Source organism: Rhinatrema bivittatum, chromosome 2 (genome assembly GCF_901001135.1).
Source record: "Rhinatrema bivittatum chromosome 2, aRhiBiv1.1, whole genome shotgun sequence".
Classification (NCBI taxonomy): domain Eukaryota; kingdom Metazoa; phylum Chordata; class Amphibia; order Gymnophiona; family Rhinatrematidae; genus Rhinatrema; species Rhinatrema bivittatum.
In genome coordinates, this window is record NC_042616.1 from 800,523,579 (window position 1) to 800,543,006 (window position 19,428).

Genomic DNA, 19,428 nt, shown 5'->3' on the forward strand with positions numbered 1-19,428 from the left:
CTCGGGCTGTAACTACATTTAACAAAAAGCTAAGTTTTAAGAAATATTAAGAAGATTGTTTAACATTGTTCAACATTATAGTGAATATTTAATGGATGAGTTTTAAGACACGGAGCACTTAAGCACAAAAAAATTTAAAAAAGAGGTACATGGACTGACCAATGATTATGCATAAGGCAGAGTGATTGAATGGCATGGATTGCCACACAATGACGCCTATTATGACGGTCAATTAGTATGCACAGTTGAATGTTTACAATAAGAGGTGTGGGGATTCATAATTATTTGATACTCAAAACCAGACAAGGCATCTTTTCGCTCTAGCATGGCCAAAAAAGTTGGAATACCCATCTACAATGATGAGCCCACATCATTAACCATATTCATTTCACAACATTACATAATACTTCATGTTTCTCTCAGATGAACTGCACAAAAGGATTATTCCCTTCATCATCAACCTAGGAGAAGTCTATCCTGAGGATCTAACTACACATGGACTCCTATCCATTTCATTGTATTTTTGTTTTCCACTTTTCTACTAAAGGACTCAAAACAGTTCACAGCAGAAACTCATAAAACAATAAAAATTACAATTAATATCAATTTAAAAGAACTTACAATCAACATTAATGCAATCCATCTGCTGAGCTTAGATTTGTGACATCCTAGCCCCACTTTTTCGAACCTGGATCGATCATTTTCAAAAGTTGTTTTTCAGGAAAAAAGTATCTGCAGAAAAAGCAGAAGCAATCTCTGTGGGTACTTTCTCCCTAGGCAGTTTTCAAGGAGAACGTACATGTAACTGGGGGTTCTGCTTTAATATATGATCACAGAAAGAACCAGGAATCTTCGGAAATCACCACATCTGTCACCAAGAGTGCTATGTGTACTATGAAGGGGGGTAGGAAGAGGGGTGTGAATGATATATTTACATTAGCTTGTGTGATTAAGAAATGACTATGTGCAGTAGTGCTAGCTAGTGCCAGTATGAATAAATTTGTATGCTAGTCCTCTGAATGTCTTAATTACCCAAGAAACAAAGAGGAAGGCGATCAATGAAAGCCGTGAGGGTAAAACAAGGCGAGAGGAGACTGATCATCCAGCCAAGGCTGAAATGATATGCCCCTACTGTGGATGATTTAATAAATGATATTGTATTCAAAGTTTGATCTATTTATGAACACTTGTGATCCATTCTCATATCTGAAGATGTTTTACTAACATTACCTCTACTTGATACTCCATATTTTTAGGTATACAGCCCCTGAGGCAGCCACTCATTTAGTGGCAAAATTCGACCAGAGTCGGACAATTTTAATATGTCTCCACTACAATAAAAACTTCTAAAGGACATCTGGCATCTATTTCATCTTGTCTTAATTACCCTACAGCCCCGACAATATATAGTCCAAGGGATATACTGTATATGTATTGGAATAGAGAGGTATGTATACGCAAAAAAGAGAACATATGTATAAAGTGTGTAGAAAGCAAGTGTATGTGAGGTGTGACCAAATCAGCATGAGCGAAGCATAACTGTGAATGCAAATAAAACTAGACTGAATAAGAAAAAGTGCATGCATTACAATGGATAATGTAGGCTTTGAGGTGGAAAAGTGGTTTTGAAAAGGCAAGGGTCAATGTTGGGAAGAGAAACAACAACAACAAAAAAAAAAAGAGGCAACAGACCTTTAAAAGTAGCATAAGGGAAACTTTAGCCATTTAAAAAATGGAGACTTCCGTTTCATTTCGCATAGAATGAAATGTACAAATATTTTGTTTTAACTTGTACAATTTGTGTGTGTAGTATGTAAGAAACCACCCTATTCTGCGTGTATTGTTTGCATTATGGCTTATTCAATAAACAGTTTAAATGTTATTTGTTTACAAAGGAAAGCCAATCATTGAAATTTTTGACAATTATGTAACCTAGTTTAGAGGTTAGAAATATACCTCTGAAATTCTATATACTGCTATGTTATCAGTCAAATCATTTGAGTCTGAGTTAATGCTAGAATCTTGCCTGACACTTCCTCTCCATAAGGCACCTTATTATTTAATATCTAAGATTTATATTATATAACAGCAGTTAATAAAAGCTCTCTCTGCAACTAGTGGTTTTAACCATTCTTATTTTCAATGAACCACAACAATGGTTTATACATTTAAAAAAATAAATAAAATTCCCTGAGGAAACTTGTCCAAACATTTTTAAACCCAGCTACACTAACTATCCTAACCACATCCTCCGGCAATAAATTCTTTAACTTAATTGCACGTTGAGTGAAAAAGAATTACCTTCGATTTGTTTTAAATATGTTACTTGCTAAATTCATGGAATGCCCCCTAGTCCTTCTGTTATCTAAAAGAGTAAACAACAGATTTACATTTACCCATTCTAGTCCTCTCATGATTTTGTAGACCTCCATCATATCCCCTTTCAGCTGTTTCTTCTCTTTAGCCTTTCTTCATAGAGGAGCTGTTCCATCCTCTTTATCATTTTGGTCGGCCTTCTCTGTACCTTCTCCAGTGCATCTATATCTTTTTTGAGATGTGGCAACCAGAACTGATCACAGTACTCAACATGTGGTCTCACCCATGGAGTGAGAGAGACATTTTGGCATTCTGTTTTATTCACCATTCTCTTCCTAATAATTCCTAACATTCTGTTTGCTTTTTTGACTGCCGCAGCACACTGGACAGACGATTTCAAAGTAATGTCCATTATGATGCCTAGATCTTTTTCCTGGGCGGTAACTCCTAACATGAAACGTTGTGTATTTTTTCCTATACACCTCACCTTGCACTTGTCCACATTAAATTTCGTTTGGCATCTGGACGCCCAACATTCCAGTCTCGCAAGGTCCTTCTGCAGTTTATCACTATTCTATGAGCACCCACATTACCGCAAATTACAAAGATATGTTGTACTCTGAATAATTTTGTGTCATCTGCAAATTTGATCACTTCACTTGTCATTCCCCTTTCCAAATCATTTATAAATATATCAAAAAGCACCAGTCCAAGTACAGATCCCTGAGGCACTCCACTCTACCTCTCTCCATTGAAAAAACTGACCATTCAATCCTACTCTCTGTTTCCTGTCTTAACCAGCTTGCAATTCATAAAAGGACAATGCCTCCTAACCCATGACTATTTAATTTTCATAAGAGCCTCTCATGAGAGTCTTTGTCAAATGCCTTCTGAAAATCCAAATATACTGCATTCAAGATTAAAGGAAAGAGTTGTTTCGCTATCAGCTCAACTTTATCCATATGTTTAACAACTCCTTCAACATGGGTAAATCCATGTACTATTAAACCATGTTTATCTAGATGTTCTATGATTTTGTTCTTTAGAATAGTTTCCACAATTTTTCCCAGCACTGAAGTCAGGCTCACTAGTCTATGGTTTCCCAGATCACACCTGGAGCCATTTTTAAATAAATATAGAGGTTACATTGGCCACCTTCCAGTCTTCAGGTACAATGGAAGATTTTAATGATAGGATACAAATTACTAGTAAAAGACCTGAAATTTCATTTTTCAGTTATTTCAGAATCATGGGGTATATATCATCTTGTCTGGTCGATTTGTTAGATATGACTGTGAATTCCGATTACCATGACAGTCCTGTAGTCTTTGCGTAGCCTAAGTCCACTAACACTTTATTATTAATGAGGTACTGTATTATTACTCTATTAGATTTGCCTCATGTGGAAGCATATCAAGGGTACAATGTGAACTATTACAGCCGAAAGGTTCACAATTCTCATACATTTGCCAACACTGGACTACTTCCCCTTACAAGTCTATTATCCGGAGTTCTTTCTTTGGGGAGATGGTCTTGGCCTAATTCATATCTAGCAGAACCTCTATAAATCCAGTTGAGATGAGCTCAGATGAGATGTAGGAGAGTTATTGACAAACTCTGGCAACTGCAGCACCTGAATAAGGACATGCACGGATTTTCTTTTTTCTAATACATTTCTCCCTTTTTCTCCTAGTTCAGATCCCTTATGTTCTATGTAACTTCGCACTTCCTCAGTTAATGGTTTCCCCTGTTTAATGTAATCCAATGTGATATTTTCCTTGAATGTCGGTATAGAAAAGTTTTAAATAAATAATACATGCCCAATCATCTAGATAAGGCAGAAATGCCACAACAGCAGGTAGGCAATTAAAAAATACTTAGGAAGCTGAGGGTAAGACCGGAAGTCTATTCCTACCAAAATTTGGCAATACATCCCATTCATGAAAAGTATACGAATAAGTATCTTTTTGAAGTCCAAAGGAGGACACCAGTCTCGCTTATTTAGGAAGCAATAGTAAGATGCCGAGGGAATTTTTGCTTCAGGAGTGCAGTAAAGTTCCTCAGGTCTAGGATGGGCCCAAATCTGGTTTTCTTGTAAACTAGGCCATACCCTGCAGTAAAATTCCCACCCACTCTCTTGGAGTGGAATAAGTACAATTACTTGGACCTGCAGAAGGGAGGAAATCTATAACCTTAGCAAGTCCTTGTGTAGAGGGTCTGAATGCTCAGCTAGGAGGGCTGAATATACAGGCAGTTGAATTTTGTAATCCAGATGGAGGATCTAATTTTCTCTTTTCTTTATTTTGCTTTGAAAGGCATCTCTCTCTCTCTCTCTAATTCCTTCTCATGCTATTCCTATTATTGAACCATCAAATTCAGCCTACAGCATTTTTGTTTCCCTTATTCTATTCATTCTCTCTTCAAGTATAGGAAAATTCATGTTCCCCAGAGAGAGCTCATGTCACCTATTCCAAAAAAACATTATTCTACGAAGCCAGCTTGCTTAGGTACAAACTGCAGGAATGACTGGGGCGGACACTACATTAGGTTGACAATACGGAAATCACAACTCCTTGCCATCTTGAGACACGTGTCAAGTTCTGGTATCCTATTGCCCACTTGAATTCATTATGCATGCAATCATACAGAACTGTTGCAAAGGGAGTCATACAACCAGGATCCATCTAGTTCTCATGACACATGATGACTGGGTTTTAATGTCTGGTTTTCCTACTGGCTATGCTGATTCCCTTGTTTGCCTTCCAAGAATCATTCTGGCATTGGCTATTTGCACTTGGAATTTAGTTTCAGCATAAGAACATAAGAAATTGCCATGCTGGGTCAGACCAAGGGTCCATTAAGCCCAGCATCCTGTTTCCAATAGAGGCCAAACCAGGCAACAAGAACCTGGCAATTACCCAAACACTAAGAAGAACCCATGCTACTGATGCAATTAATAGCAGTGGCTATTCCCTAAGAAAAATTGATTAATAGCCATTAATGGACTTCTCCTCCAAGAACTTATCCAAACCTTTTTTGAACCCAGCTACACTAACTGCACTAACCACATCTTCTGGCAACAAATTCCAGAGCTTCATTGTGCGTTGAGTGAAAAAGAATTTTCTCTGATTAGTCTTAAATGTGCTACTTGCTAACTTCATGGAATGCCCCCTAGTCCTTCTATTATTCAAAAGTGTAAATAACCGAGTCACATCTACTCGTTCAAGACCTCTCATGATTTTAAACACCTCTATCATATCCCCCCTCAGCCGATTCTTCTCCGAGCTGAACAGCCCTAACCTTTTCAGCCTTTCCTCACAGGAGAGCTGTTCCATCCCCTTTATCATTTTGGTTGCCCTTCTCTGTACTTTCTCCATCGCAACTATATTTTTTTTGAGATGCAGCGACCAGAATTATACACAGTATTCAAGGTGCGGTCTCACCATGGAGCAATACAGAGGCATTATGACATTTTCTGTTCTATTAACCATTCCCTTCCTAATAATTCTTAACATTCTATTTGCTTTTTTGACTGCTGCAGCACACTGAGCTGCCGATTTTAAAGTATTATCCACTATGATGCCTAGATCTTTTTCCTGGGTGGTAGCTCCTAATATGGAACCTAACATCGTGTAACTACAGCAAGGGTTATTTTTCCCTATATGCAACACCTTGCACTTGTCCACAATAAATTTCATCTGCCATTTGGATGCCCAATCTTCCAGTCTTGCAAGGTCCTCTTGTAATGTATCACAATCTGCTAGTGATTTAACTACTCTGAATAATTTTGTATCATCCACAAATTTGATAACCTCACTCGTCGTATTCCTTTCCAGATCATTTATATATATATTGAAAAGCACCGGTCCAAGTACAGATCCCTGTGGCACTCCACTGTTTACCCTTTTCCACTGAGAAAATTGACCATTTAATCCCACTCTCTGTTTCCTGTCTTTTAACCAGTTTGTAATCCACGAAAGGACATCGCCTCCTATCCCATGACTTTTTAATTTTCTTAGAAGCCTTCTGAAAATCCAAATACACTACATCTACCGGTTCACCTTTATCCACGTTTATTAACCCCTTCAAAAAAATGAAGCAGATTTGTTAGGCAAGCTTCCCTTGGGTAAATCCATGTTGACTGTGTCCCATTAAATCATGTCTTTCTATATGCTCTACGATTTTGATCTTGAGAATAGTTTCCACTATTTGTTCTGTCAGAAAATCCACCTTTGTTCTATCAGAAAATCCAACAAAAATGTCAAAGGGTCACACTGGCCATGTAAGTACCTTTCCTCACCTACATAGTCAAGGGAAATTAAATAATTTGACCTCTGGTCAAGCTGAAGAGCTCATCTTACTCATAAAAGGGAAAAACAAAATACATAAACTATGTAATTGGGGGATTATGAATGAGCTTTGTTTTAAGTCCCCAAAATTTTGTTTAACTCAGTTGCACACAGGACTTTAGTGTTAACTCCACGCACTTCCAATCTCATTAAAACTGGTTCAAATGTCATACTTACTTCCAAAATCCTTCCTGGACTTGCTCCCATCTAGCTCATCATTTCAAGTCATCATCCTTCCCTTCGTCTATCTTTTCTCTGTCCCAAGTCAGGAACCAGACTAACAGCTTCCTCCTGTTGGGGCTATCATGACTCGGCTATCTAAGGCCATCCCGGATGGAAGATGCGTACCTAGAGAGGCTAGTCATGAGGCGTGATGATGGAGCACAGGGGCTGAACAGGAACAAGGAGAAAGGAGTGAAGAGGAGCACTGGAACTAGTATAAGGCAAGAAAACTGGAATAGGATCAGAGGCCAAATGAACAGAGCTTCTGCAGGGCGGATGCAAGGTTGTTGGACCAGCAACTATGTGCCTTTTAGAAGTGCCTTATATGTTGGTCTCAATTTGGGGCAAACCCAATGCTGGTCCAACTGGACTCCTGAAGAGTCATGCCTAGCTCTCCCTAGCATACAAGATAAAAATGCTAGGACTTCCTGGAGAGCCAGCAGCCTCTGAAGCTCAGTGGCAGGTTAACAGCCTGCAAATCCTAGGGCTGACCCTGACATCTTCATTACTGCACTTTCTCCTCTGGAAAGACTTCCCCATTTGCTCATCCTCTAACCAATTTTTCTCGTCTCTTCTATTTACACTTATATCCCTTCCTTTTCAGTCTGAAAAGACCGTCCATGTTCTACAACACGGCGCCTCCTCTTCTCCACTGCTTATGAATGGGATCCTGCCAGGTACTTATGACCTGGATTGGCCACTGCTAGAAACAGAATACCTGGCTTGATGATCCTTTGTTCTGACCCAGTATGGCAAAACTTATGTACTAATGCTAATCTTAACTGATCTACAATAGTGTAAAGATTATATAAAACATAATAGTGTACAAAATGAGATAATATATGATATGAAACAGAATAACAAATATACGGGCCGATACAGTACGGTGCGGTACAAAGAGGTGCGTTAGTGCCGGGCGCACCCGCGTTTGCCGCACGCACAGTCTGGATCACATACCACTCGATACTGTATCTAAAAGGCATGCAAATGCAAGACGCGTCCAACGCGCGTCCATGAAGCGCAATCCATTTTACTGTATAGGCGCTATACAGCGCCTATACAGTATCCTGGGTGCACTGGTACCTGTCATTTCAAATAACATTTGAAATGACAGGTACCAGGAAGTGGATGGTTCTCCTACAGGCCCCCCAGCAGAGAGAGATGAAATTTCACAGTCCCAAACCAAACCAAACCAACCCAATCCAAGCCCCAGCAGAGAGAGACGAAATTTCACAGTCCCAAACCAAACCAAACCAACCCAATCCAAGCCCCAGCAGAGAGAGACGAAACTTTCCCCCAGCCCCCGCTCACCTGCCGTGGCCATGCAAGCCCCCAGCAGCAGCAGTAGAAGGGAGTCCATGGGTGCCGGTCTCCCATGTGAGGTGGCTTCCAACAGCCCCACTGGCGAAGATGAATACGCGCATGCCAGTACGTCCTGGAGGTCACGGTGTGGGCGCATGCGCCTTCGCTGCCTTGAGCGCCCAAATTGGACGTACGGGCGTGCGCGTATTCATCTTCATCGGCGGGGCTGCTGGAAGCCGCCTCGCGATCCGCCCCGGGCTGCTCTCACCGCCGGCTGCCCCGGGAGGATGGGAGAGAGGACTGGGGCTGCCCCGGAGACCGGCACCCATGGATGCGGCCAGGGCAGGTGAGCAGGGGCTGGGGGATGGGATTAGTCGCGATCTGAAGAGTGGCTTTCCCGGCACGTTGGATTTTAGGTTGGGCAGGAAAGTTTACCCGACCCTGGCTCTTGTCCCGGCGGGTGAGGGGGTCGTTTGCCCGTGAAATTTCGTCTCTCTGACCTGACGCACCACACTAACGCAGAGGTAAGGGTAGGCGGTAAATTAGCAGGTTAAACGCGCGGCAAAACTGCAGGTTAAAAAAGCGATAATCGGGGCACACGTTACTGTATGGGAGGGAATAGCTAATCCGATCGTTTACATCTCATATACATGCCGCGGGCGGAAAGGGTTTCCCGTTGATTTAAAGAAGCGGTAAGGATGGGTTAAAAGGGATAGTGAATCGTGGGTTGGACTAACGCGGCCAAATTGTGAGTAGAAAGCGGGTTAGAAGCAGGGTAACCGCGGCCGCACTTTACTGTATTGGCCTGATATTAAGCATTCTTCAGTTAATCATACTCATACAATTCTTAACCTAACAGGAGAAATCAGTCAAACCACCAGTCCTAGTTAAAAACAGATAATTTAATGGCCAGCATTTACAATCATAATCAGTTAAAAGGTAGCAATATATAGCTAAACTAATTTAAAATAAATAAAATTATAGGCAGCATAAACTATAATAATAAATTAGAAGGTAACAGTAAACAGTCACACTTTAACAAGCCTTATGTTCTTTTGAAAGAATTTTAAACTAGCTTTCAAACGAGCCTACTCTGAATAGCCCTACTCTCAAAAATGTCTTCCCATGCGCATCTATGCAATATACCACTATCCTGACGTTAAGGATCTCTATGATCATCTGATGTTGCTGTTTTGTTAACCTATTTCCCATCCTGCACTGATATTATCCCTTTCCCAGTTCCCTTTACCTGTTATGATGTACTCTCTAAGCTGCAGTTCAAATGTGAACCGTGTGATGTCCCTACTAATACCAGTAGATAAAAGACAAATAAATAAATAAATAAAATAAATAGCTTTGAAAGCTAACAGATAGCCAGTGAAGGCTATAAAGTGCTGGTGGAATCTAGTCATGTGGGTGTATCTGAGCTGAAGTATTTTGAATTGTAATCTCTGTAACTGATATTTAGGCAAACAATAATCATATCATGCTGTCAAATAAAGAATTACAATAATCATATCATACTGTCAAATAAAGCATGAAGTACTGTGGCCATATCTTTTTGAGAGACAGATCAAAACGGCAAAATATATGCATATGAAGGAAGGCAGTTTTCACCACAAAAGAAATTTGGGCATTCAAAGATGTGTAAAACCCCAGATTGAGATCCTGGCAAGGAGTCCACTCAGTCTGTATAGTCCAGACCTGCATGACTCTCCATAGGAGGGGGTGAGGAAGGATAATCCTCCTGCGCATCAATGAATTGTCTCTAAGGTGGGCACCAATAACTGAGCTAGAAACAAAGTAGGTGCTCCAATACAACTTTACTGATGAAGCAAGTTCAACCCAGAACCCCCTGCTCTCATGCTGTTGTTGCTGGGGTTTTTTTTACAGAACAGAAAGGGATTTTTCCTTCTTCTATAAAGTCGATGATTTATTATTGTATTTAATATTGTATTTCTTGCATTGCTCATTGACTTAACCCTACGTTGTTGTTGTTGCTGCTCAGCTGTTCTATAAGAGCATATAAGAAACAGATGATGAATACGGTGCCCTGTGCAAGTCTTTTCCATGACAAATCCAATAAACAAAGTCAATTTGGTAAATCTCAGTTTTTGTTGCATCAATGTCACCCTCCCAGCACTAAGAGCCCCTTCCTATTCTGGAATGAATACTGGGGCAACCTCCTAGGGGTGACAGATCCAATATCAGTAAAAATACCAGTAAAAACAGTCATTCTTACTGGTCCTACTAGACCTATCTTCAGCGTTCGACACGGTAAATCACTCACAACTCCTAGAACAACTATCAAACATAGGAATCAAAGGCACAGCCCTCTGTTGGTTCAAATCGTTCCTATCCAACAGGTTTTACAAGGTCAGAATCAACAACAAGGAATCTGACCCCATCCTATCAGACCAAGGCGTACCACAAGGTTCATCCCTCTCCCCTACCCTGTTCAACATTTACCTCCTCCCCCTCTGCCATTTGCTATCTCAACTCAAGCTTACTCATTACCTCTATGCAGACGACATCCAGATCCTAATCCCCATCACAGAATCAATTCAAAAAACCTTCGTCTACTGGGAGAATTGTCTTAAACCAATTAAACAACTACTCTCCAGCCTAAACCTGATTCTAAACTCCAGCAAAACAGAGCTGCTACTAATCTCACACAACCTGAACAACCACCCACCTAGTCTGGCACAAACCACATCTTTAAACATGGAGCTCTCTGCAGACGTCAGGAATTTAGGTACTTGGCTTGACAATCAACTTAACCTTAAAAAATTCATAAACACAACCACCAAGGACTGCTTCTTTAAACTACAGGTCCTAAAGAAACTAAAGCCACTCCTTCACTTCAATGACTTTCGCCTCGTTCTTCAATCCATTATTTTTTCGAAACTTGATTACTGCAACTCAATCTTACTGGGCCTCCCCTCCAACAGCATCAAACCCCTACAGATGGTACAAAACGCCGCAGCCAGAATCCTAACTAACACTAATAGAAGAGACCATATTACCCCCATCTTGAACTACCTCCACTGGCTACCCATCAAACAGAGAATCATATATAAAACCTTAACCATTATCCATAAAACAATTCATAACGTCGCACCTATATCTCTACAAACCCAACTTTGCCTACAATCATCGGCCAGACCCATCAGAAGTGCCTACAAAGGCACATTAGTCGCAGTTCCCGCCAAATCAAGGTTAAGAAAAAGAGCACTATCCACTGCGGGACCACATCAATGGAATGCGCTCCCACCAGACATAAGACTCGAACCCAATCTACCAGAGTTCAAAAAAAGGTTAAAAACCTGGCTCTTCAGGCAAGCATTCCAATTCCCAGAGTGAAACTAGGCACCTCCTCCTGTCTTTCAGATCCAACCATTGCAAGGTGTCACAAACACATTGACACTCAATTTCATACACGGACTTGATTATTCACAATATCTATTTATTTAAGTCATCCTTTTCATATTATATTATTTAACCGATTACTTGCAGACTATTTACGCTACCAACGTTCCTTGTAAAACGTGAACACGAATAATGTTATAATAATATTATAGGTTTGTTAAATACTATTGTTACTTTCACTGTTCCTTGTAATAATGTTCAATAGTTGATTGTTGTCATTCTATGTTCTATGTAAAAAACCCCAGTCTAATCTACCAGACCAGGGCAACCTTTTCGTTACTTGTAAACCAGACTGATTTGTATTGCATACAGGAATTCCGGTATATAAAAATTAAAAATAAATAAATAAATAAAATATGATTTGCTTCCCAAATTATATCCCAATTTGAAATACCTTGGATCCAATCCTTAATATCAATTTCTCAGGTGCTCCTCCATTCTGAGTTCCAGCTCTTGGATTCTCCTCAGAATACTGAGTTGGTACCTCTAGTAGTAAAGGCTAGTTGGGGTGCCACTGCCTCTCTCAAGCTTCCCCTTGGGTACTAAATGAGCATCCTCACTTCCTTCCAGATTTCCACTGTGTAGCTCTGAATCTCTCAGATTGAGAGAGCAAGTACGCGAGCTGGAAAACATTCCCAATAAGCAAAAGATAAAGGATGGATGGAAAAATCTTCCTTTCTAAAACAAAATCCAAAATAGGGGAAATAGTCTTCTCTCCACTTAAACCATAAAAGGGCTCAGGAATATCTCACAACTTCTACCTCCTTTGTCCACAAAAGGCAGGGACCTAGGAGTTCTAGGTATAAGCAAGAACTAACTAAACACACTGCTCTCTCTACAAAATTCACAACTCCTCTAGGTGTCTCTGTCCTACTGTAGAGACAGAAAACTACTACTGCAACAGCCTCACATGCATGTTCCTTTATCCTGTTCTAAATGCATAACTTTCTACAAGTAACACCTTAGTAGGCATCCCAATGGGGCCCTACAGCCAATTCAATAATCACGTCAAGAACGTGTGCCTGCTGACTAACAGAGTGATGCTTTCTACAGTTAATCCAGGTGGCAAAAAAAAAAAAAAAAGCCTAAAGGGCTTCTTGACCCACAAAATCTCAGTTTTGTTTATATTCAATTTTAATCATTCTTTCCATGAACTCTGGTCAGGACTCATCAATTTCAGAAAAGATATGTACATCATCAGCGTACATAAGAGCTTAAAATGGCCTTTGTAATCAAGGCACATAGCAGCTGAACATAAATGTTGAATGGGATACTTAGCACACACACACTAAAAATGAAGCAAAAAAGTTTTATGCTGCAGCTGTTACAGCACCATCTGACCCCCAAAAGAAAAGTAGCCACTGAGACCAGAAATCGGTGGCCAGTGAGGTGGCTGTCCCTTCTGCTCCCAACCGCTGGCTGACAAAATGACAACACAAAATTATTTTTACCTGATAATTTGCTTTACTGAACACCTGCTAGACCAGTCTCCACACTAGGGATTTCCTCCTCCTCAGCTGATGTAAACGGAGAACTTGCCTCCACGCTGTTTGGTGTGATGTCACTTCCTCTCTAAGAGGCATGCTGGAGGCAGTCCCCAGGAGACTTCTGCCAAAGCTGATCTTCAGCTGACCTGACCTATCCTGGTTAAATACTAAGAATTCAAATGAATTTAGCAAAACGGAGAATTTCCCCTGGAGGACACATTCAACTCCTCGGGGCTGAGGTATCCGAACCCATAAATTTAGGTTATACCAGTGGTCATTCTGGCTCCCTCCATGCCATCAAATCCTCTCTAAACAAAAGAGCTTTATCCACAGCAGGCCCCGCAGAATGGAACTCCATACCTCCAGAACTAAGACAAGAACAATGCCCGAACACTTTTAAAAAGAGACTCAAAACCTGGTTATTCGAGCAAGCATTTAATTAAAGCCAAGCAATTACTCGTTTCTTATTTTACCATCCGTCAGACTACGCACTAGTCCATCAATCAGAATACAAACTATAGTAACAATTCATCTCTCTCCCTCATCACAAAATAACTATTATCTAATATATATTATAACTATTATTATGCCTTATGTTCTCTCTTATCCTAGTTCACTCCCCTGTTGTAATGTAATTGCGTTCTTACATGCTTGTTATTGTTTCAATGTAAACCGAAATGATATGTAACTTTGCTACATGAATTGCGGTATATAAAAATGTTAAATAAATAAACAACATAGGCCTAGCTAATTAGAAGGGTAATAAACATAACAATCGTAAATATGTCCCCTCTTTCTCAGAAATTGAGTTGGGAGGGGGGGGGGCTTTTTTTTCCCAAATGCTTTGCCCTTTCTCCTGTAGGCACTGAGAGCTGAGGCTTGATACTTCTGCCCATGACACTGCCTGGGCCCTAGTGGAGTGTGCCTGAAGGCCTGGTGGTACCTCTCTCCCTTTCAGAGTGTAGGCTGTGCCTATTACCTCCTCAATCCTTCTGGCCAGAGTTGCTTTGGAGAATGCTTCCCCTCTACATAGGCCACCGAACAATACAAACAGCCTGTCAGATTTCTTGAATGAATTTGTGATCTTGAAATATTGTAGTAAAGTCCGCCTGACATCCAGGCAATGTAATTCCACCTCCCCCTTATCAGATTTGCCCTTCCTGAAGGCTGGCATGGTAACTGATTGAGGTGAAAGGGCAACAGAACTTTGGGTAGAAAGGAGGGCACTAGATGGCGGATCACTGCCCCCTTGGAGAAGACTAGGTATGGGTCTCTGCCAGAGAAGGCCTATACCCCAGAGAGTCATCTTACTGAGCAAATAGCCACCAAATAGAACTTCAAATAGGACAGATCCTCCGGTGGGGAGGAGGGCTCAAGCGGTTCTTCAGGTGGGTCCGTTGGCAACCAGGTGGATGACCCTGGAGAACTGGGAGGTGAGTCCTCTGAGTGTGAACTTGGTTGGGGAGTGAATTGTGGTGGAGGCGACCTTTCTGTTCTTGGAACCTTTTCCCCCCGGTCTTAGTGTGGCTGATTCATCCTCTGGAGAGCCCTCTTCGGACAATGGGCTAGCCAGAGGTGGTGCCTGGTCACTGGGCTCCAGGGATGTGAAGAGCCCGAGAGAACTGTTAAAACCTGCGAGATTGCTTGCTCAGCTTTCTTCTTAGGAGCTGAAGAAGCCCGCAGCTTCGACTGCTTGGCCTCCCATCCAGAGGTGGGTGTCCACCCCCTAGAGGTGCTAGGGATGGCGACGAGCAAAATCTCAGAATTGGGTCCCCGGGGCCAGTGGTTGCGAGGGTCCATCACTTGTGGAAGTTTGGCTCGCTTTGTGAATGGTTCCTGCAGCTGCAGAGACCTCCTTTTTTGTTTGCAGACTGAGGAGATGTCCGAATAAACTTGGAGAGAGGAGGAGGAAGAGACCTTTGAGTCCAGGGAATCAGATAATGATGCAACATCCGAGAATCCTCTCTCTCTCATTTCCTCCCAATGTGAACACTCTCTGCGGGTCCTGAGGTCTCCCTCTGGCTCTGTGTCAACGCTTGGGGCCCGATTCCACTCTGTGCGGAGACACAGATCTACTGGGCATCAACTGCGTCGACGGTTGCATCGAGGATTTAGACTTCGAGTGCGTCGGTTGTGCGCCCAGTTGAGTTGATGCAGGTTCCTGCTGAGAGCCGTTGGGGGTGCCGTGTCCCGGTGCATTGCATTATGCGCCAATCCCTCGATGTATGCGTCGTACAAAATCTGGTTTCAATGCTGGAGCTGGCGTCGAATTTCTAGGACAGTCAGTGCTCGTGGACTCCTGAGTCAGTTTCAACGCTTTCGGAGTTGCGTCGAGCTGGCGGCACTCACGTTCTCGGCCCCTCAACGCACTGTCCGGGCTAGTGCTCAGTGGCCTTTGTTGGAGCGGAGCAGGCGCTGTTGGAGTGGGCACCTTTGAATTTTTCATGCCCTTACCTTGGGGCTCCAGCGAAGAGGTCCTGTTCCGTTTTTCGGGGCACTCCATGTTGGGCCCCGGGAAGGAGTAGGATTCTGATGGCGGGGCATAAAAGCCATTGTTGCCCTCTCTCAGCCTCTATCTTTTGAGCCTGCTCTCGCTGGGCCTGGGGGAACAAGCAACCACAGTTGCGGCATGATGATTGGTCATGGTCCGGGCCCAGGCAGATTTAGCAATAGCTGTGGCCGGCTGTGATCGACATCACCTTTCTGCACTGTCAGTATTTAAAGCCAGGTGGTTTCGACCCCATGGTAGCACTGAAAAGTGCTGTTTTCTTCTTTTTTTTTTGTTTGTTTGAAGAGAACTCCAAGGGAAGTCAGTAGAAGAGAGCTCTGCGTGCACTCGGCAGCACGGAAGGAACAGACAAAGGAACGAAGGCACTGGATCGTGTGGGAAGACAAGCGTACCCACACAGAGCAAAGTTCTGTAATGGCTAGGAGAAGCTCCGACTAGAGGCCGCCAGAGAACGTCTCAGACAGCATGGCTAATTCAGCCCTGCTATCGACGGGAAAATTAACGTTTCCTGCCTTTTGTGGATGAGGAACACCCTCCCCAATTCTATCTGAAGATTACTCCCAGGGATTATGCAGGCTCAAGACTGTGTTGCGCATAGTTTATCACCCAGCCTAGTTGCTCCATCAGGCGTACTACAGTGGCAGTGCGTCGGGTGTTTTCCTGAGCAGACTTGGCCCAAATAAGCCAGTCATCCAAGTAGAGATGAACAAGAATTCCCTGCTTGCATAATTTTGCTACTACCACCACCATCACCTCGGTGAAGGTCCCTGGTGCAGTCACAATGCCAAAGGGAAGGGTTTGAAACTGAATGTGTTTGCCCAGCACACAGAAACATAGGAACATCTGGTGAGATAGCCTCTATTGATACCCCCTTGTCTGAAGACAAGCAGGAGGAGACTATAAACATTTGAGGTACTGCCTTGACTAATTTGGGGGCATACCCTGTGAGGATTACTTCGAGTACCCAGCAGTCTGGGGCGATGTGAGTCCACTCGGAGTAGAACCTCTGTAGATGCCCTCCCAGGGTACTAGACTTGTGAGACCCCTGACCATCACTGGTATGGGCACTTAGAGCCTCCCTCCATTGGGAGATCCCTTCTAGGATGCTTGGCTCCCTGAAAAGGTTGAGTCCTAGACTTCCTTGCCTGCTGGTAGCTAGAACCACCAAACCTTTGTTTACAGTAATCCCTGAGGCGCTGACGTCTCAAATTCCTGGAGCTAGACTTCGGACCATCCTTTGGGAGTCTTTGGAGCTTTGCCTCCTCTAAGCTCTTCACTAGTTTGTCTAGTTCCTCCCCAAAGAACAATCCACCTTTGAAGGGCAATTTGCCCAAGCAGGTCTTCAAGGCTTCATCTGCGACCCAATTCCAGAGCCACAGTAATATTCTTATGGCTACTTCCGAGGCCAAGGCATGGGAAGCCATTCTGAGAAAGTTGTAGAGGGCATCAGCTGATTCAATCGTAGCAGATGCCTCCGAGACTGGTAGTTGTTGGACCCAATGCACCACCACTCGGGCCACATAGCCCCCACACAGAGGCTTGCAAGACCCAAGCATTAGTAGTGAAGGATTGCCTTAGCAAGTTTTCTATCTTCCTCTTCTGTTGGTCTTTCAAACTCAACCCTTCTTCCACCGGAATGTTGGTTATGCAGGTTAACAGCTGATACAAGAGCATCGACCTTGGGGAATCTAAGAAGACAAAAACTCTCATATCCTGCGGCAGGAGGTAGACCTTGACAAGGATTTTAGTTCATTTCAGTGGACCCTGGAAGATTCCCACTCTGCCATAACCATATCTTTTAGAGCTGGATGTAGGGGGAAGGGTTTCTGAGGCTTTCTCCTCCCCAGGAGGACTGGATCCCCTTCTGAGTGGTGGTCCTTCCTGGGATCTGTAATCTTGAGGGCCACTAGGGTGTTCTTAATCAGAGCTGGTAGCTCTTCTCTTCGGAATAGGTGCGCCACTGCTGCATCTGTTTCCTCATCCAAGACCAATCCTATTCCTCTGAGGAATACGAGTCCAGCCTAGGGGAGCTTCCTCTGGAATCCAAGGTCCTCGAGGAGCATCCTGGGTTTGCTGAAGATCTAACTTTCTTCTGAGGAGGTTCCTAACCTACAGCCCCAGATGAGCCTTGGCCCATTGGTTGTTTTGCATGGCCTGGTAAGGCTGATGAATTAGCAAGACAAATTCTGTGGAGAAGATACACGGGGGCGCTCAGGTCCCTGGGCTTTCCATGCTTGCTCTCCGATGAAGCAGCTGGTGACTTCCAGGTCACCCAGAATACCAATTAGCTGCAGGGTATTTGCTTCATCCTGTCCCCCATCCTCCCTGCTTTGCCTACTGGCTGGCTCTACCGAGGGAAGGGGGAGCCAGGATCATTCATAGTCAGGTGGGAATCACAGAGACAGCAGAGGGAACCAGTCACCATAGGGACTCTTAATCCTGCAGGCAGGGCATCTCCTCCCCCTTAACATGCCGTTCTATGCTTAAGCTTGCTAGCGAAAAAACACAGAATCGCTGAAGCACTGACATATGCATGTATAATGTGTCTATTTCCACTCACCCTGACTTTCTTGCTGCCTGAGCACGCACCTCCTGACACATGCACGCACAGTAGCGGTTCCACCTTTACCTTTTTTTCCCCCACAACACACTGCCAGAGAAGAGAAGAAACAGAAGGCAGAGTCAGGGCAAGGCACTTGGCACTTGTAGTTCCCATCTCCATGTGGGGAAGGGGAAGTCCCCTACAAGAGCAGCCACTCCTGCCCCCATGAGGACTTGGGGCACAGCCTGAGCTATCTCACCGGGGAGGAGCCAGAATAAACATCCTGAGAAATTGTGGCTACTAGGAGAAGGGCAGCATCTTTGAGGCAGGAAACTCCAAAACTTGAGACGTCAAACAGGATTTGTCCACACCTGTTGCGAGACTGAGAGCTACTGCCTCCAGCATGCCTCCCTTATAGAGGACGTGATGTCACAACAAACAGCATGGACATATGTTCTGTCTACACCATCTGCGGAAGGCTGGTCTAGCAGGGGGTTAAGGAAGAAGCCATGCAGCCTTCTACTTCCCTCTGTGCCAGCCAATGACAAGGAGTGACACGCCAGCTAGACCACCATGGCTGCCAGAGAGTAAGGGACGCACACCAGCTCTTCCCACACATTTTTCATGGGTTTTCACTGGTGTTATCCTAGAAGCAAAAAGTGTTTCAAGTAAGAATTTGTACAAAGCTTGTTTTATGCAAAAAGAAAAAGTTTGTAACGCATGTTTAGCGTCTAGTTTAATACACCAGGAATCTTATTCCCAACATACCAAAACTAGAGCAGGCAAAAGCAACCAAATCACTTGTTGACCATACTACTGGTTCTTCAGAACATATCAAGTTTCTCGAAATTTTCATATATTATAGATATAGATACAGATATAGATATAAAAAGCTGTTGCGATAAGAAAAACAGCTGTGCACCATGCCAACTTTTCATATGAACTCACTCCTTTTCCATTTAGAAAACCAGTGCAAGGTGTATGGTACAGACTCGTGAAGACATACAATCACTTCTCTTCTCAATACACATTCACCGTAGCGTACATTCGGAGCTGGAAATGAATGCATACATCCTGCTTTTACAACATAGGAACAGCATTCTTTTCTGACATATGCTAACTGCCAGGAATAGTCTCACTTTTGCTTTACACTCAGAGCATCAGCTAACATAAATCTGGAGGGACTTTATAAGGACTAAGACTTCTTGAAGTGAGAAAGGAGATAGAAACAACCTTCAAAATTGTTTATTTTCTCTTTAGCAGATTTGATTT

General features: G+C 43.0%; 1 protein-coding gene across 6 annotated transcripts in view; it reads right to left on the bottom strand.

The window, feature by feature from the left end:
• The window catches only part of LOC115085754, a 1,125,639-nt gene that overhangs the window by 1,040,963 nt on the left and 65,248 nt on the right, over positions 1-19,428 (bottom strand). The window contains exon 1 of one of the 6 annotated variants that reach the window (XM_029592128.1): positions 622-738. The exons of the other annotated variants lie outside the window; for them this stretch is intronic. The gene's annotated coding sequence lies outside the window, so the exon portion shown is untranslated. Of the gene's footprint in view, positions 1-621; positions 739-19,428 lie in introns of those variants that run through there. 6 annotated transcript variants of the gene reach the window in all.